General features: G+C 43.8%; 1 pseudogene; it reads right to left on the bottom strand.

The window, feature by feature from the left end:
* Positions 1 to 5,939: 5,939 nt before the first annotated feature.
* On the bottom strand, positions 5,940 to 15,065 carry LOC113886387 (annotated as a pseudogene).
* Between the last annotated feature and the right edge of the window lie 5,720 nt (positions 15,066 to 20,785).

Here is a 20,785-nt window from a genome sequence, read left to right as displayed (position 1 = left end):
AGATCTCAAAGTTTTTATGAGGACCTCAATTCCTGGCTCAAATAGAGGCTTGTTTGACTCAGAGGCAGGGTCAGGAGTTGTCGCCTGGAGTTTTGTTAATGTCCGTTGAAAAGCTGAGAGCTGAGTTACATAACTAGTTAATTCTAAGGCTTCAGGGTCTATAAAAATTTCTGTGTGTAAGAAAGGCCTTCAATAAATATATTTAAATGGAGACAGTCTCTCTTTTTGGGGGGCAGTTTGGGCCCTCATTAAAGCTATGAGTAGGACTTTAATTGAATTGTCTTGCATCTCTTGAGTTAATTTGTGCAGATGTCTTTTGATAATGTCATTAGCTTTTTCAACCTTTTTGGAGGATTGGGGTCTCCAGTAACAGTGTAAGTGATATTTTTTTTTTCTTTTTCTAATTTTATTTTATTTTTAAACTTTACATAAATGTATTAGTTTTGCCAAATATCAAAATGAATCCGCCACAGGTATACATGTGTTCTCCATCCCGAACCCTCCTCCCTCCTTCCTCCCCATACCATCCCTCTGGGCCGTCCCAGTGCACCAGCCCCAAGCATCCAGCATCGTGCATCGAACCTGGACTGGCAACTCGTTTCCTACATGATATTTTACATGTTTCAATGCCACTCTCCCAAATCTTCCCACCCTCTCCCTCTCCCACAGAGTCCTTTATTTCTAGAGCTTTAGATATCCCCTGAGTTACAGCAGCTTTAAAGGTGGAGCCATTGTCATTCTGAAGGCTCCGTGGCAGCCCAAACCTGGGGATAATTTTATGGATTAAAATCTTTATAACCTCCTTAGCCTGTTCACTACGACAGGGAAAAACCTCAATCCATCCAGTAAAAGTATCTACCCAAACTTGTAAGCAAGAATATCTATTAGCTTTTGGCATATGAGTGAAATCAATTTCCCAGTCTTCTCCAGGATATTTCCTACTTCGTAGTAATCCAGATTTTGCTAGTTTTTCAGTCTTTGGGTTATTTTTTTTTTTTTTTTTGACAAATCTCACACCTTTTGATAATACTCTTTAAAGTTTTCATTACATTTTTACCTTGAAGCAAACGAGAAGCCATTTGGTAAGTACTCTCTGCACCCAAATGAAAACTCTGATGTAAACCCTTAAGAATTTTCCATTGAGCATTTTCAGGAACTATTAATCGTCCATCCTCGGACTGTAACCATCCTTTATCAGTAATCTTTGCTCCTCTTTTTTCATATCTTTTTAATTCTTCCTCAGTATATTGTGTTTTTTCCTGTTCCACAGGACCTGTCCAGATCAAAGGTGTCTGCAGTGAAGGGGTTTCATAAAGTGCCGCTTTTTGGCTTGACAGTCAGCCAGCTGATTAGCTTCAGCTACTTTACTCCCATCCCTGCTGTGCCCTTTGTAATGCATAATAGCTACTTTTACCCACTTCCCTTGTTCCTTACAGAACCGGTCTCTAATTGTAAAACAGTATTATCCTTAAGAGACCCTCCAACTGGCCACCGTTCGCCATCCTCCAATGGATACCGTGGCCATGCAGTATCACATAGGAAGACCAGGTGTGTCTTCTTTAAGCCCTGGGGATCAAATCTATCCCAGATTTTCAGGATACAGTTCAAAGGAGTGAGGCTAGAATTGTTAGCTCCCATCTGTAAAAGAGAAAAAAAGCGGCCAGCGCCATTTTTCTACCGGAGGCATCCCTCCCTGCTCTAGATGGGGGTGTAGACAGACATTACACAAAAAGCTTTTCCTTCCTGGTCGGACTTAGTCTGTCCCTTACGAATGCAGGCGCCATCCTCGACCCTCCCAGTTCTACCACTGAGACGGGGTGGGGATGTACAAGGGGTAGACCTGATAGCATCTCTACCTGACATCCAGCTCTTCACCATTAATCTTGCTTGTCTCTGATGTCACCCGGGGTGTAATCAGAGTAACCTTCCGGAATGCCTCCCAAGCTAAGACCGCTGGGGGAAACATTCATCACCTGAATGCCTGTGCATGACCCTGAGTATATTCCTGACCACAATAAGACCGATATGAACATAAAGCTGAGATGTTCTTTTCAAGCATCACCACATCAGTATAAGAGCCTCCTCTGGTCCACTGAGAGCCAGCATTACCAAAGGAAAAAAACCCATTGCAGTCCCAATCTGAGTAACCTTTAACCTCAGAGATGTTCTGGGAGCTACAGCTCCATCTAGCTTCCGAACTTCTGATTCCTAGCGAGGCTAGGCCATTTCTTGACTACCAATCCAAGTTTGGGACCTAAGCCACAGTACACAGTAACAATATAGATCACAAGTCCCTTGAAAGTCTATAATCTGATAGATTAGGTTAGTACTTCTAATTCCGAAGGAGTTATGAAATGGTCAAAGAGACCGAAAAGTTTGACCGAGAAAGGAGAGTTCAGTCCACACACTTTGCCCATTTCTGGTCGGTTCCCTAAGGAGACATTGGGTGCCTCTTAGCATTGGCAGGTCGGTATAAACCCCTGACAGGTTTCTGCCATAAGCTGTATGAGATCACCGTGGAACCGCAGAGCAGGGCTCCTCAGTTGCTTCACACAGGGCATGTCATTCATTCACACGAGCACACTTTAGAGTTAGTAAAGCACAGCAGAAAACGTGTTCACTAAGAGAACAAAGGACTAGAGCTCCAAGCATCCTTATCTTGTCCTGAAGGATCCCAGATGAGCCCCCAAGATGAAAGGTTGTTGTATCATGCAAAGTCGCCAGGATTCTTGGCCCCAAAGGAGAAGAATTCAATCCAGGGCCAGAGATGAGGCTTGATTGCTCAGAGCTTTTATGTAATAAAGTTTTATTAAAGTATAAAGGAGATAGAGAAAGCTTCTGACATAGGCATCAGAAGGGGACAGGAAGAGTACCCCCTGCTAGTCTTCCACTGGATGTTATATAGTCACTAGCAGTCTGTTGGAGAAGGCAATGGCAAGCCACTCCAGTACTCTTGCCTAGAAAATCCCATGGATGGAGGAGCCTGGTGGGCTACAGTCCATGTGGTCGCCATGAGTCAGTCGCGACTGAGCGACTTCACTTTCACTTTTCACTTTCATGCAAACGTGAAGGAAATGGCAACCCACTCCAGTGTTCTTGCCTGGAGAATCCCAGGGACGGCAGAGCCTGGTAGGCTGCTGTCTATGGGGTCGCACAGAGTCAGACACTACTGAAGCGACTTAGCAGCAGCAGCAGCAGCAGCAGCAGCAGCAGTCTGTTAATGAAAGAAAAGAATGTCTTAAAACTCAGAATGGCACCAGGCCCCTCACCCATAAGATGCATTTAGGGATAATCTTGGCACCAAATGGTTCGTCTTGGCCATAAAATAATTAACTTGAATCTTGAAGAAGGGAAGACCACCACACAAATAATTTCATTTACATAGATTAGAAGAACAATATCTGAGTATAACATACTGGTTTGTCAAGTAGGTTCTGAGCCAAAAGGCGGAACTGACTTGAAGACAGAGTTTGGGGTAAATGCATAGTACATTAGCATAGCTTAAGATAAACATTTTCATAAGAAAAAGGCATTGGTTATCTCTAGATTTGAGAATAGTTTATTTCAGGCGAAACCAGGTGTCATTATGGCAACACAGTATTTTAAGAGAAACCTCCTTTTAAATTTGTATAGAGAAGGAAAAAATATCGCTAGTTTGTTTCTTCCTGACGCTTAAGAAAGATAAAAATGTCTGACATTTGCAGGCTATTTCCTCTGTTTGGAGACCCCTGGCCTTCCTGCCAGTTACCCTCTCACCATCACACCATCATGCTTATTTCACTTGCTAGCAAGGTAATGCTCAATATCTTTCAACCTAAGTTTCGAAAGTACATGAACTGAGAACTTCTAGATATACAAACTGGTTTGAGGAACCAGAGATCAAATTGCCAACATCCATTGGATCATAGAGAAAGCAAGGGATACCCAGAAAAACATTTCCATCTGCTTCACTGATTATGCTAAAGCCTTTCAATATATGAACCATAACAAACTCTGGAAAATTCTTAAGGAAATGGGAGTACCAGATCACCTTACCTTTCTCCAAACAAGTCTGTATGTAGGTCAAAAAGCGGCAGTTAAAATCAGACATGGAACAACTGAAAGATTTAAAATTGGGAAAGGAGAATGACAAGATATACATTGTCACTCTGGTTATGTAACTTATATGTAGGATACATAATTCAATATGCTGGTCTGGATAAATTCCAAGCTGGAATCAAGATTGCTGGGAGAAGTATCAACATCCACAGATATGAAGATGACACCTCCCTAATAGCAGAAAGCAAAAAAGAGCTAAAGAGCCTCTCGATGAAGAGAGGAGATGAAAAAAACTACCTTAAGCTCAACATTCAAAAAACTATTCACAAAAAGATACCCAACATTCATGACATCCAGTCTCACCACTTCATGGCATATAGATGAGGGAAAAGTGGAAACAGTGGCAGATTTTATTTTCTTGGGCTTCAAAATCACTATGGACCTTGACTAGAGCCACAAAATTAAAAGACACTTGCTCCTTGGAAGGAAGAAAGGCTATGAAACACCTGCACTGTTTATTAAAACACAAAGACTCACTTTGCTACAGAGGTCTCTAGTGTCACAGGTACGGTTTTTCCAGTAATCAGGTACAGATGGGATATCTGGACCATAAGAAATGGTGAATGCCAAAGAATTGAGCTTTTGAACTGTGGTGCTTGAGAAGATTCTTGAGAGTCCCTTATACAACAAGGACATCAAACCAATCGGAAAGGAAATCAACCTCTGACCCCTGCTGTCTCAGCTGAGGTATCTACTGAGGGCCTCCAGGTGGAAAGAACGGATGCTTCCACTGTAAAAGTGCCTAACCATGGCAGGTCCAAGCAAACAGTTTGTAGCCCCACCCATGGAGAATCTCTGAAAGGCTGAAGGCTCTGGAGGAGGGGGGTGGCTCAGGGATCCACTGGGGCCACCACTTACCAAGTAGGACTGGAAAGGACAGAGCAGGCATATGTGGCAGAGACCTGGTGACTGGGTGTGGGACAAAAGGGAACCAGCTCTCCATGAAGTACCTCACCCAAACTCCCTTGGAGGAGAAGCCCAGTGATAAGATCATCTGAGATGGGATGAAGAGAGTCTATTTCATTACCCCTTATAATTCCTCTGAATGAGGAGGTGGTGGAGTCAGTGGGTGTTCACAAACTCTTCCATGGCCTAGACTATCTCCCAATCGCTATCCTTGGGGCTGCCTCTCCCCAGCTTCAGTCTTGTAGTTCTGGAGGAAATTGACAATCATGTGTGCTGTTGGGTCAGGGCCACAAGACCACATGTAAAGCCAATTATAGGACCCCATGGCCCTGCCAGGATGGCTGATCTAGGACTGTACACGTGATCTGAGGTGGGTCATTCAGAGAACGCCCTTGAACTCTGATGTCTTCAATATTTTCTTTCTTTATTGGAAATGACTTCAGGATACAAAACCCTAGAGCAGGTAGCTTGGATTCCCTCACTAGGTATAGAAGCCTTAAGGAAGAATGTTGTCAGGATAAGACCATCAAGAAGAGGGAATGAAACAGTCAGGGTATGAAATAGAGAACTGATGACTACTGATTTCTTGGGTCCAGTCACTGAGATCTTTGTATTTGCTCTGAGTCTTGTGTCCTGGATTCCCAGAATCACTTCAATGAGTCTCCCCTTTCCTTGAAGCCAGGTGGAGGTGGGCTCCTCTCAACTGTGATTCAGACTTGGTTCTAGATCCTTCCCGATCATTGAACACCTCCCAGACACAAACAAAGGCTCCTGTCTGTTTCAGCACCATTATGAGTGAAACTCTTTATTCTTTAATGAGAGTAGGGTGTGCAGACCACCAGATACAGTTCACCAACATCCTGGGCAGGAGTACCCTAAGTGTGACTTAGTGTTTCTCAGAGCGGCCTTACTGATTCCTGAACCACTCCAAGCATTTATACTGCCTTTGCCAGGCCAATCCTGTCATTTCCTCAATCAAAAACTGAGAAATACAGCCTCAGGAAGACGTCACCCAGCATCCAGGTCTCTCTAGATGTCCTAACTGTGTTCTCTTTAAAGGTGGTATAGCAGTGGCCTCTAGAATCCTGGGGGAGTCAGAGACACACACCAGTCAGCCTGAGCCCTTATGTGTGACTCCCACAAATATCCAGACCCAGCACAATTCTTGGTTTTATTTCCCTCTTTTGGTAAGTATCAAGGAATTTTCTCATTAGCAAGGGATATGAGAGTTCATCAGCAACCGAAAAGGGCCAAAACATGAGGTTGCCATAAGGAAGGCTGTGGGAGAGGGGAGGACTGAGAGGTGGGGATACAGAGGAATAATAAACAACAAAGACCTACTGTAGAGCATAAAGAAATATATTAACTATCCAGTCATAAACCACATGAAAAAGAATAAGAAAAAGAATATATATTTCTGTATGTGTATAACTGAGTTACATTGCTGTGCAGCAGAACTTAACGTAACACTGAAGATTAGCCACACTTCAATAAAATTTTTAGAAAAGAAAAAGAGTCCATAGTTCTCCTCTCTCCCTGTTTCTTTCCTTCTGCATCCTGTTCCTTGTTTTCTCTGAAGAGAATGCTGGTTCTCCTCCTGCGTCTCCACAATCCGTACTTTATTTAAAAACTTAATTTTGTATTGGAGTATAGCAGATTAACAATATTCTGAGTTTCAGGTGGACAGTAAACGGACTCAACCATATGTATCCGGGTATCCTGGTCCCAAAAATACCCCTCCCATCCAGGTTGTCATATAATTAAGTGGAGTTCACCGTGCTACACAGTAACTCATTGTTGGTTATCCATCTTAAATAGAGCAGTGCCCACAACACGTTCTTGAAGACTTAACTCAGGTACTCTGGGAAGCCACCTTCGGCCCACACTCACCTACTTTAGCCACTCCAGGCTTGGGTGGGTAACTTACTCTGGTTCCCCATCCCCACCGGTCAGTCCATAGCCCTCATCACCCTGAGTAAGCCCCCAGTACCCCAAATGCAAAGCACTTTGGGATGACATTTGCATGGAATCCAGTGCAGCTTTGCCTAGAACCAAGCAACCGTCCATATGACTCCATGAGTTTACACTTTTAGAATTCCTGAAATTCCCTCCCATCCTCAAAGCCTTCTTTGAGCCCATCAGCCAGCTCTGAACTCCCCTAGGGAGCTGACATGAAGCCTCCACCCTGTGCCGGGGCTGAGCAGTCACTGTGCACCCTTTATTCACGTTAGCATCCAGCCTCTCCACAGAGGGGTTGGGTAGCTTGACTCACAAAGTGGGGACCTGGCCAGAGTTAGGGGAAGATGCATCTGAGAACTAGGGTGACCATGTAATTTATCATCCAAATGAGGAAAACTGAGAGAAGGGAAGGGAGACTGTTAATCCCTATGGTGGGACAGCACATTGGGACTATCCCCAGCCATTCCAGTGTCACATGACTTATTTCAAGGACTTTTAGAGCTGACTTTCTGTTTTCATCCATCTGAGGGTTCAGATTGAACTGAAGCTCTTTAAGTACTGAGAATCTGAGTGTTCCCCTCTCCTTGTGACTCCCACCATGCCAGCATGGCGTGGTGTCTCCACATTTATTTCAGGATGATCAGTGTCCCAGACGGCCCTTTACTCTCAAGTAGTTCGTATTGTGGGAGGCTCTGGCAAGCCCCAAGGCTCAGCAGCATCTGCAATAGTGTGAGATGGCCTGCAGAGGGCACCCTCTTCCCAGCAGCAGCCCAAGGGTTCCTGCAAGTTCCTATTTGAGAACCACCCCTCAGGGTCCTCCCCTCACCTTGAGGATGTAGGCTTGAGCTGGTACTGGGTAGTTGATACCATCGATTATGAAGCTAATAGAGGGCAGGGTATTGACTGCAAAACATGGAACATAGTGCCATTAGAGAGAGGGAGAGAAGTTGGCCCTGGAGATCCTTCTTGTGTGTGGAGACTGGGAGTGACCCTGGGGCATGACCCTTCACCTCCAAACCCTGTGGTGTGGTGCCGATGAGCTTCTGGATGTTATTGACCAGTCTTCTTGGGCCAAGGACCAGTGATGTCCCTGTATCCACAAGGGCCTCACAGCCTCCAGAACAAGCAATAACCTTTCTTTTCATGGAGATGCTGAGAGACAGTGTGACAAAGCAGAGATCAAGGTCACTCTGAGTCTCCCCAGAGCTTCCCCCTTCCTGACTGTCTTCTAAACAGCCCTTTGTCTCTTGCCCTCTTTTCCTTTGCTCCCTACACGGCACCTTCCTTGACATTCTTGAATGCAGTACTTGAATACACCAGGCTCTTTTGCACCTTGATACCACCTGATCTTCCTTCCTAAAGGAGCCCCCTCCCCTTTGACTAGCAAATTTCTTCTCATCTTCCAGATTCCAGCTTAATTGTCATGGTTTCAGGGAAGTCTTTCCCCTGGTGTTTATTGGTATACTTTCTTGACAGTCTCTGTAGACACTTTCTCATGTCTAGCATGTACCAAAGTCACAATTCACTATGTGTGTGTCTCATTCCCTGTTCATCTGCCTTCTTAGATGGGAGGGCGAGTTTTATTCTCCTTGCCTCCCTAAAGTGCCTGGCACACAGTGGATGCCCAAGGCTTGTCTGTTCAGTGAGTGAATGAAGACTGTGCGAATAATGAATGAGAAACATCCAGAGAGCTGTATCTGGTGGGGAACAAATAACAGGTCAATCGCAGAGTGAAGATGGAGATTTGCGAGGGCAGCAGATTCTTATAGTGGTAGGAGACAGGGGCTCCTCTGGGAGAGGGTGTCTCCAAGCACTGCTCCTACAACCAGCTCAGACCCTGAGACCCTGGCCAGGAAATACATGACTAGCCCACAGAAACTCCAAAGGATAGGTCAGCTTTTGTCTGAGGGTATCACACAGAATCATCTCAATTATGCCTCTTGTCCTCAGGTCACTCCTGGATCCCACCTTCCTGATTCTCTGTTATAGCCCCTGCCCCACTGTGTGCCCATGAACATGGGATGTCTTTTTTATTAGTTGCTTTCAAGTCTTAAGACTTCAGCAAATCTCTCCACACTGCTCAGTAGTTGCTCCCTTAGGAGACCAGTTCTACCCATTTGCTGAGGACTTTCCCTGTTTTTAAACTGACATTTATCTGTACTGAGAACTTCCGAAGTAGCCCCAGACAATTGGTCATCTTATATCTCTGTTCAGGCTGGATAAATTCTCCCTGATCCTCTGTTCACCACAATGTAGAGTCCTCTAACCATGCTCCACACCTCACAGGGCAGTGGGTGCAGCCCTCTCCCAGGTGCACAGACCCCTCCAACCCTTTTAGGACCCTGGTCAGAACCCTGGTCATAAGGCCAGGGGATTATGAACCCATGAGTGGTTTGCATATCTATCTGGTTGTGTGTTTGTTTGTATGTGTCTCTGTGAGTGTTTGTGTGTCTCTGACTAGCTATGCATGTTTATATGTATCTGTGTATGTTTATATGTGTCTGCTTATGTGTTTCCATGTGTCTGTGTGTCTGTCTGTGTTGTTGTGAGTGGTGTATATGTCTGTGTGACTGTGTGTCTGAGGATGTATTTGTGTGTGTCCGCCTGTATCCATGTACGGTAGCGGGAGCATCACTTGGGCTGACCCTCAGAGGGAGAGGTTACCAGTCCATGTGTACTCTCCAGTCGCCCGCATGGATCAATGGCACCCAGCTGAGAGCTACCTGGTAGTAGGATTTATCCACCCCACCAGACATCACCACACTGCCTTTCGCCATGCATGTGTAGAGAGAAGAGAGGGGGGATCGTTGGAGGACAGTAACAACGGCACTGTCTGAGAGCTGTGCTGGTCCACCCATCAAGGCCCTAATAAGGTCCCCATAAACAGATGCAGAAATCGAGGCTAGGAGAGATTGAGATCCAGACTGAGGTCAGTTACCAGCTAGTGAGTGACACAGAAGAGGTTAGAAGCTGAGTCACTTGGCTAGGCTCCACCCACTCTTTTTTTTTTTTTTTTTTTTTGGTTTTAATTTTATTTTATTTTTAAACTTTACATAATTGTATCAGTTTTGCCAAACATCAAAATGAATCCACCACAGGTATACATGTGTTCCCCATCCTGAACCCTCCTCCCTCCTCCCTCCCCATACCACTCTTATCTTCTGAAGATGCTCTACCTCCTGTGACCTGAGTGCTCAGACACACTCAGAGGACACAATGCTGAAGCATATTGGCTTTCTCCTTGTCTAGCTTGTCATTTTTCAGGAAAATCAAAGCCTGGGCATTCTAAGGGTGTGGGTTCAGGTCACCCAGAGTTGGCTGCGCTGGCCTGTGACCTCTACTGTTCAAAGGGCCCCACACTCAGAAGGGACCCCACCTATACTCTCCCTGTCTTGAAATGCCTAATATTTCTTGAACAATGGATCCCACATGTTTGTTTTGTGTCCCACACTTTCATTTTTCACTGGCTCCTGCAAATTGGGTAGCTGGTCCTGGGCTCCCAGTGGAATGCTAAAGAAGAAGGAAAAATATCCACCATCCTTCTCCTTCCTTCCTGATCAAACTCATAAGCAAATCTTATTGCTTTTTCCTCCAACTTGTTTCCTGTTGCCTTCCATTAGTCTTCCTCCTCACTCACCCGCCTAGACCAAGTTACTGGTCTTGAGCCCAGGAGCAGCATTGTCTTCCAGTAAAACGTTATTTATAAAAGCCAGTGGTGAAGCCAGGTACGGCCCTGGGGCTATATTTATCCTGGGTTAGATTATCTCTCAGGATTCTTCTTTATCAAGTGTTCTGTAATTTTTGTGCAACGGAAAGCATCTTAAAGCTAATTTAGAGAAAGGTATTGTCCATCTCAGACGTACTTGCTCAAGTAGAAGGCAAAAGCAGGCTCAGAAATGGCACCATGATTCTTCAGGTTGTCAAAGATGGGGATGGCTTCAAAAACAGATATATTGGTGTAGTTCAAGCCCAAGATGCCATCAAAAGGTACACCCTCACACCAATATGCCACAACGTTTAGACCGAACAGCTGGTCAGAACTTACAAAGTCCCCAATCTGTGGGAGAGAAGATACGTGAAGTGGGGCTAGGACTGGGCTGGGGTGCATTGCCATTAGATCCTCAGAGAATTGCGGCAGGGCTGTCTTTGCTGGACCTCAGATGGTTAGACCAAGCTGGGAGGGGAATTTGAGTTCCATTTGTGAGAGGTTGTGAATTTTAAAACATCTGCCCCTCTGAAAAACACCACCTGAGTGAGTCAAATTGGCCTTGTGGCTTCTGTCCTGGTGGGGCAACCAAGAGTCAGGCCAGGACCCATTGGTGCTCCCTTGTGGACAAAATGAGTTGAGAGCAAGGTAGCCTTCTCTGGCATCACTATGACCTAATGACAGGAATGGACTGAATTCTCTAAGGTACTGTGGATTCTGTATCTGTCCAGGAAGACGGAAGCCAAAAACACAGTCTTGCTTGCAGGGATCTATGAAACTGCTGCCTGGGAAATTCACTTTTGGGGATATGTATGTATTTGTGCGAGTGTGTATAAGAGAGAAAGAGAGAGAGGGGAACTACTCAAGTACTTTGAGGAGGCAGGACATACGTCTTATGAGACTCTCAAAGGCACCCTAGAGTGAGAACTCATTTATCAGGCCCCTTGACATCTCTGGCCTCCAGTGTCCCACTATGGATACCTGAAGCCCTTGACTGCCCCCAGGGCCCCATAGAAGTTTTATACTGTCCGTAAATACCCTACAGCAACTTCAGTCAAGAAAAGCCAACCAAGCTCCACCGTTTACCACATGTGGGCCCTCAGCAAGGCCCTTTCTGTCTGCACCTCAGTTTCCTCATATGTCTCATGAGCTAATCAGACCACCTGCTATGTTGTGTTGTTGCAGGATTAAACCAATTATTACCTGAAAGTGCCTGGAACAGTCTGTCAATATAAAAGTGGGCGCTTTTTTCCCTCTTCTCACTCCCAGGAAAATGAACCTTGAGCTGCTCATGAGCAGAGGAGCTGAAAGTCCACACCTCAAGCCACTCCCTGGGTTAGGTAATCCATTTGCTCGTGTGTCGCCACGGACACTGCCTCCCCAGGGACAGGATCCTGTGGGTAAGATGGCCAATATCTATGGGAGTTAGGCTAGGAAGGGTCCTGCCAGATGGTCCTGCATCTGTTTTGCAAGCAGGGGTCACTCCATAGCCAGTCCTGACTCAGCTTCTCTTTCCATGTTATCCAAATGGTGTTATAAACAAGAAATCCTTTCATGCTCCCAGATCCATAGGCGATGCTGAAGGTGTTTTGGGTAGGCTGGAAGGTGGAAGACTTGTAATGTCTGAACCTAAGTTATGTAGCTGCAGACACAAGAGATGAGTGTCATCAGGTGCCAAGGGTGGAAACAGGGTGGCAGAGCAAGTGAAGGATGGTCTGGGTAGGGAGTGTCTGTACTCACAACAGGCTGGACTTTAGCAAAAGATGGAGGGCACCCACAAATCAGATAAGCCTGTGTCAAAGATAACCTGGAACTCCTGAGGGTGTGTTCCAATGGTGACATTACCCATGTAGAGTATCTACAGGGAGAAGGAGGGAGTGGGTTAGGACAGAACTGGCTACCCTCTGTTCCCACACTGATGTCTCCCTTTGGGTGTCATATATCTCTTGAGATCACTTTCCTACCACTGTGAAGCTCACAGCCTTTGATCACAGAGGTGCTTGCATTTGATTTTTTTTTTTCCTGTGCTACATTGTATGCAGGATATTGATTCTATGACTAGGCATTGAAATGGTACTTTCTGCATTGGAAGCACAGAGGCATAACCACTGGACCTCCAGGACGGTTGGACACCCAGGGAAGTCCTGGTGCCTTCATTTGAGAAACTCTGTAGTCTCTTCAAACTCAGCCTTTGCACCCCCTTCTCCAGGAGGTCCTTCTTGATCAACCCCAGCCACTCCCTCTAAACTCAGACCACATCCAATCAACACCACACAAGTGACCCTTTCATTTGAATGTATTTACTCTTTGCCTATCTCTCAGGCTGCCTTGGGCATTCTTGAAGACAAAATAAGCCCTTTTTCTAATCTAAAAACAGTAACGACTATGTTAGATTCTGATGGCCTTACACAGAATATGGGTTCAGTAACTTTTTACCTCTGTGGTTCTTGCATCTCTGGAAACTGAATTCCTCTGCCTGGGGATTCACAATTGCTTTGCAGTTGGTTCTACTTTCTGATCAGAGATGATTCACTCTTCATCTGTAACTAGTTGACTCCCTTAGTTCAGAAGGAACTGTTGCTGATGCTTCTGTTGCTGCATCGCTTCAGTCGTGTATGATTCTGTGCAACCCCATAGACAGCAGCCCACCAGGCTCTACCATCCCTGGGATTCTCCAGGCAAGAACATTGGAATGGGTTGAAATTTCCTTCTCCAATTCAGGAAAGTGAAAAGTGAAAGTGAAGTCCTCAGTCGTGTCTGCCTCTTAGCGACCCCATGGACTGCAGCCTACCAGGCCTCTCTGTCCTTGGGTTTTTCCAGGCAAGAGTACTGTAGTTGGTTGTCATTGCCTTCTCCTCTGAAGGAACAATCTCCCTCAAACTAATGACACATCTTTGATACAGAAATGAATGTTTACCTACCACCTGGTAATTTCTCGGCCCAGTCACCAAGACAAGAGTTAAGGATGATAGTGCCTTCTCCTCTGGGTGGGGCCCCTTTTGCCCAGTGTGTCTGCCTCCTGCAGGAGCCCCAGCCCCAACATCCCACGTGGCACCTCCAGATGAGCCCCAGTGCTAGGTTAGAGCACCAGGGGGCGCTGTGGAGTGCCATCCTCCCAAAATACTCACATCCATGATGTTCCTCAGGGGGTGAATAGTTATATTTGAGCCACCAGAAGAAATCCGGGACAGACTGTAAGCATATTCCTTGAGGAAATTTTTCAGCATGTTTTTTTCACTTAGGGTATTTCTCATGGTCTTCACTTTCCTTAGAGATATTCTTTCACCAAACATTTGACAAAGAAAACAAAGAAGATGCTACAATTACCTGTCAGTGTTAAGGTATAACTGTCATTGCAATGGCACTATGTATTTTCTAATCATTTTTATGAGTCACCTTATTATAAGAATTTTATGCATATTCCATGGCAAAGATGCAGGTTTGAATAAAGATTCTGTTCTGTAGTTTTGGGTAAGCCATATGACCCTGTGGGGTCTCAATCTCCCCTTCAGTAAAATGGTGGAATGTAACAATACAAACCCTCCGAATAGGATATCTTGGGGATAAGTGAAGTGATGGATATAAGGTACCTGATAAATAAGAAGTCTCAACAATGACAGCCACTAGCAGTGCTGTTGCCGTCCCACTGTATCCTTCTCATAGAAGCTCAGGGAAAGAGGTAGAAGGGGATTCCTGTCCTCTTTTACAAGGGAGGAATTTGAAATTCAAGAGACTTGTGAATTGGCTGTGGTCACACTGCTTGTCAGATATAAAACAGTGTATAACTAGCTCTCCCAATCTTTCTCAAAGTTGAAAGAGAAGAGAGAGTTGAAAGAAGAATCCAGGAGATAGGGAACAAGTTCAGGAAATGTAGAAAATTAAAAGAAAAGTTAAAAGAAAACACCACAGAGAGAAATACACTCACAGAGACTTCCAAAGGGATGGAGAGATACATGATAGTGATGCAGAGATGCAGACATAGACATATACACACTGAAGTAGAGAGGGAACAAAGAACATGCTAAATAAAAGGTAGAAAAGTGCTTTCCACAGGACCACACCTACATCTGCACTGACTGTGCACTGAACACTTGCAAGGACTTCCAATTTCAATAGGTCATGACGTGACTGGACCCCAGAGTTGTCCAACTATGCAAATCTACACCAAGAACCTTGGGTCCCACAGTTCCTATAGCAAGGTAGTTATCAATATTTAAGGGTTTAATTTTAAGATTGTCAGGGAAATATTCCATTCTGTTCTAAAGCTGATGAGTAGAAGAATAATCAGATGAAAAGAAAAATCACAGAAAAGAGATGATGTGGCTTACAGTCTCCATACTTACATGATTCTGCAATCTGAAAAGACCACCAGCCCAAGGAGCGCAAGCCACTTCATGCTTCTTTCCTGGCTCCAAGTACTCAGGAAAGTTCAGGTTCTTAGCACATAATGGTGACCGGGAGCCCCTAGTTATATATGCTCTGACATGCCCTAGTTTAGCACTTTAGGCCAATAATAGGTCTGAAATAATCAAAAAGGTCTCAATAAAGTATTTACCTTCAGCAGTGTCCTTGGCAAGTGGACTTTGAAGCTTCACAGAATACAGAGAATTGAACTGTAATCTCTTCCTTGAGTCTTGGCTGGAAAATCAAACTGATCTGCATGGACATCTAAGAAGATGGAGAACCTTGCCTACTTGGAGAAAAAAACTGCTAAGAACATCATAAAAATGGATACTAAGGTCCAGGCTCGACATTCGTGTTTTCATGTCATCTTCCTAGCCACTTCATGAGATATGCATGGCTGTCTTCATTGGAGAGGAGATTGCTAGGAGGATAAGTTGTCAAATGACAAAGTGAAGACTTCAGGAACAGCCAAGGAACATACAACTGGCTTTAGGTAGTGGGTCTAATGACAGACATCACGGGCACTATGATGCCAGTCTGCATAAAAGATTTAGGCCAGAGCAGTACTTCAATTGCATGGTTTCAGTATTGGAAGAAATGTCATATGCATCCACAAGATATTTTATATCATCCAACAAATGTACAAGGAAGAACTGTGTGCTAGGTTCTGGGTTAAAGGCTTCAAAGTCAAAGTTGATCAAGATAAAAGTAGTCTTTTTTTTTTTTTTTTACATTTTATTTTTATTTATTTATGTTTATTTATTTTTTTTTTTACTTTACAATATTGTATTGGTTTTGCCATACGTCAACATGAATCCGCCACAGGTATGCATGTGTTCCCCAGAGCTAGTAGTCTAGTTCTCACAAAGTCATGGCCGCAGGAGGCAGGAGGTATGATAATAGGACTAGGTGGCTATGTTGAACCCTGGGCCTCGCAGGCCTTACCACTGGGAGCAGCCTTTCCTCTACTTTAACCATGCTGGAAAGCAGGCCAGTTGGCCATGATTTCAAGAGAATCGGAAGTTTGGATATTTATGTACAATCTACTGATTTTAATGTTAGCAACTAATTCTTTTCCCAAAAAAAACCAAAAAACAAAAAAACAGTGGAAACGAAATCTCCACAGCAACATGCTGGAATCAGCCTTCAGTCTCTGCAGGTTTTTATTTCTTTCCTGGAGTTGGGAGGGCAGTGGGGACAGAGAGGAATTTAATTCATGTCGGTTGATTTACAAAGAGAATGAATGCATACTGAACATGTGTGTTTCCTTTCTACTTATAAAGAAAGATCATGAGGGACATACAAACCAACAAAATTTAACTGCTGAAGATAAATGGATATATTTCTGATATAATTTCCCCATAGGGTCTATGTCACGAAAAATTTTGTCTGCCAAACCAAACATACAAAAAAATAATTTTGAAATGTCTTCCCAATCAAAGAAGACAAAACAACTGTGGCAGCCAAAGTAAAAACAATACTGTTTTAATGACTCATCCAGGACACCCAGGGCCTATTTCTGCATGAGATCTATCCATGCCTGTCCCTCGAATACAACAGGAGCCTCTCCTGTTGCCAAGTGTGTTTAGATGGGGCAATGTGACCTAATCCTCATTTTTGCATGTTGTTTAAATTCAGTTCTGGTCATTAAATCCCAACAGGGGGAATATGACGTCACTGACAAAGGACAAACATATATGCCTTTTGAACTATGGTGTTGGAGAAGACTCTTGAGAGTCCCTTGGACTGAAAGAACATCAAATCAGCCCATTCTAAAAAAATCAGTTCTGAATATTCACTGGGAGGACTGACGCTGAAGCTGAAGCTCCAATTATTTGGCCACCTGATGTGAAGATGAGTGCAATTGTGCAGCAGTTTGAGCATTCTTTGGCATTGCCTTTCTTTGGGATTGGAATAAAAACTGACCATTTCCAGTCCTGTGGCCACTGCTGAGTTTTCCAAATTTGCTGGCATATTGAGTGCAGCCCGTAAAGTAATGCTCAAAATTCTCCAAGGCAGGCTTCAGCAATACGTGAACCGTGAACTTCCAGATGTTCAAGATGGTTTTAGAAAAGGCAGAGGAACCAGAGATCAAATTGCCAACATCCGCTGGATCATCAAAACAGTGATAGAATTCCAGAAAAACATCTATTTCTGCTTTATTAACTATGCCAAAGCCTTTGACTGTGTGGATCACAATAAACTGTGGAAAATTCTGAAAGAGATGGGAATACCAGACCACCTGACCTGCCTCTTGAGAAATTTGTATGCAGGTCAGGAAGCAACAGTTAGAACTGGACACAGAACAACAGACTGGTTCTAAATAGGAAAAGTACGTCAAGGCTGTATACTGTCACCCTGCTTATTTAACTTACATGCAGAGTACATCATGAGAAATGCTGGGCTCGAAGAAGCACAAGCTGGAATCAAGATTGCTGGGAGAAATATCAATAACCTCAGATATACAGATGACACCACCCTTATGGCAGAAAGTGAAGAGGAACTAAAAAGTCTCTTGATGAAGGTGAAAGAGGAGAGTGAAAAAGTTGGCTTAAAACTCAACATTCAGAAAATGAAGATCATGGCATCTGGTCCCATCACTTCATGGCAAATAGATGGAGAAACAGTGGAAACAGTGTCAGACTTTACTTTTTTGGCTCAAAAATCACTGCAGATGGTGACTGCAACCATGAAATTAAAGACGCTTACTCCTTGGAAGGAAAGTTATGACCAACCTAGATAGCATATTCAAAAGCAGAGACATACTTTGCCAACAAAGGTCCATCTAGTCAAGGCTATGGTTTTTCCAGTGATCATATATGGATGTGAGGGTTGGACTGTGAAGAAAGATGAGCACCAAAGTATTAATGCTTTTGAACTGAGGTGTTCGAGAAGACTCTTGAGAGTCCCTTGGACTGCATGGACTTCCAACCAGTCCATTCTGAAGGAGATCAGCCCTGGGATTTCTTTGGAAGGAATGATGCTAAAGCTGAAACTCCAGTACTTTGGCCACCTCATGCGAAGAGTTGACTCATTGGAAAAGACTCTGATGCTAGGAGGGATTGGGGACAGGAGGAGAAGGGGACGACAGAGGATGAGATGGCTGGATGGCATCACTGACCCTATGGATGTGAGTCTCAGTGAACTCCGGGAGTTGGTGATGGACAGGGAGGCCTTGCGTGCTGGGATTCATGGGGTCGCAAAGAGTCGGACTGAACTGAACTGAACTGATGGGAAGAACTGACTCAGAAAAGACCCTGATGTAGGAAACATTGAAGGCAGGAGGAGAAGGGGAAGACACGATGAGATGGTTGGATAGCATCACCAAGTCGATGGACATGAGCTTGAGTAAGCTCCAGGAGTTGGTGACGGATAGGGAAGCCTGGCATGCTGCAGTCCATGGTGTTTTGAAGAGATGGACACAACTGAAAGGACTGAACAAACTGAGAACAAAGAGACTGATAAACCTAACTGCATCAAGTTGGTGACTAGCCGCCCATAACAACACATTACTTAAGTAGCTTTAAAATTCAGAATTATGGCTACATTCACAGTGGGATATCTTCTAAGGAAAAACAGAAGTACTGCCCATCCAAAACAAAACCAAAGAAAATCAAAAGCAAAACAGGAAAGAAATCTGAAACTATATTCAACAACTTATTGTTCCTCACAACTTCTGTTATTGTGACAGAATCATATGTATGTTAACAGGTAAAAGCAAGACAATAATTAATACTAATGTTCTGAAGTAAGCCTTTCAGTGGCTAGAAAAACAGGTTCACACATAATATAAAGAAGTTTAATTCAAACCCTGCTGTCTTAAATCTTGAACTGAAAGCATAAGTTTGTACCAACTAATTATATTCATTTTTATTTCATTTTTTAAGGAAAATGTGTACTTCTTACTCTGACCAATGTAAAGCCTACAAGCAATGACAACTTGATAACAGTGACTATTCTGAGGTCTAACATGTAGCTTCTAAATATATTTCCCATTAGACAATGCATGGATTCTTAAAGAGATGGCTGATTTCAGGACTGGGTAAAGAAATGCACAAAATAATCTTGGGAATCGTGAAGGACCAGAAAGCTAAGGCACTTCGAAGCCCAAAGGGGACTGGACAGAAAGTTTAGGAATCCAAATGAAAAGGCCAAACATCTACCAGTTTGTTGGGAAGAATGATGTTTCTGCTTCTCAACACACTGTTTATGTTTGTCATAGCTTTCCTGCCAAGAAGCAAACATCCTCTGATTTCATGGCTGCAGGCACCATCCACAGTGGTTTTAGAGGCCAAGATGAAGAAATCTCTCACTGCTTCCACCTTTTCTCCTTCCATTTGCCATGAAGGATGGGGCTGGATCCCATGATCTTAGTTTTTTAATATTCAATTTTAAGCTGGCCGAATGTGTACAAATGCTAATAAGCAACATCTAATTTGTCACTGTGATAGATTGCTAGGGCACCAACTCATCATTCTGAGTACTGAGAAAGGAAAATAATCATCAATATGTATGCTATTTTTGTTTCTATTAAGCATAAGTTATGTAACTACAAACAATTCCAGGAAAACAAGCTAGATTGTCCCTTCTGGGGGTGATGAGAGAGTGATGGGGAGCAACTATAATACAGATGAAGCCTCACTCACTGGCCTGCAGCTCACATCCTGCTGAGGAGGTCTGGTTCCTAATAGACCAAGGACTGGACTGGTACTGGTCCTGACCCACTGTGCTGGTATTGTGGACTCCTGCTCTAAACCCAATAGTGGGACATTCTGTAAGACAAACCACCCTGCTTCCGCCCAGTTTCTGAACAAATAAATGGCATTAAAATTGGGAGAGGAACAGCTATTTAGTCTTAAAGGAGAACAACCAAGTGCAACATATGACTACATTCTTTCAATAAACTGTGAAAACTGCTTTTTGAGAATCAGGGAAATTTGTACATGGACTGGATATTAGATGTTAATTTTATTGGGAACAAACGAGCATTTTTTTCACATCCTATCATTTTACCCCAAATACTCATTATGTATATTTTGTGAAATGTTCATCTTCTCCATAAAACACTTCAGGAAATATGAATAAGGAGTAAAAGAGAGAAGGAAATGATGGTCTGTCTTGATTTAAAAACAGAACTGCATAGCTGCTATGGATTGAATTGTGTCCACCCTTGACTCCCAATGTGGTGGTATTAGGAAGCAGAGCCTTTGGGAGGTACACAAGTTGACATGGGGTTTTGATGGTGGTCCCTCATGATGGGAGTATCCTCTCCCTCTTTTTCTCTCTTATTCTCCCTCTTCCTCCTTCCCTTCCCCCACCACAAATGAGAACATAGCAAGAAGAGAAAGACATGGTGCAAGTCAAAAATGTCTTCACCGGGAACTCAATCATCCACCAACTTGAAGTTGCATAGTCTCCAGTCTATGACAACATGTGGGACTAAGAGGTTAGTTTTGTAGTTATTGATGCCAAATGATGAAATATAGGGTTTATGACCCTCTTCTTTCTTATATTTGTTATGTTTGAAATCATTTTGTAGTAAGAAGTTTATAGAATGAAGTTTCTGTCTTAGTGGTACCCTGAGGGGCCCAAGATAGCAGATTCAGGCAGGTCCCTGATGAGTGGTTGGAGGACCACATGCTCCTTACTCCAACTCTTCTCTTGTCATCTGAAAACCATCCCCCCCATACCTGGCAACCTTACCTCCAACCC

This window comes from Bos indicus x Bos taurus, chromosome 29, assembly GCF_003369695.1.
Source record: "Bos indicus x Bos taurus breed Angus x Brahman F1 hybrid chromosome 29, Bos_hybrid_MaternalHap_v2.0, whole genome shotgun sequence".
NCBI lineage: Eukaryota > Metazoa > Chordata > Mammalia > Artiodactyla > Bovidae > Bos > Bos indicus x Bos taurus.
Note: the sequence above shows the minus strand (reverse complement) of the source record. Positions and strands in the feature narration are given on the sequence as shown.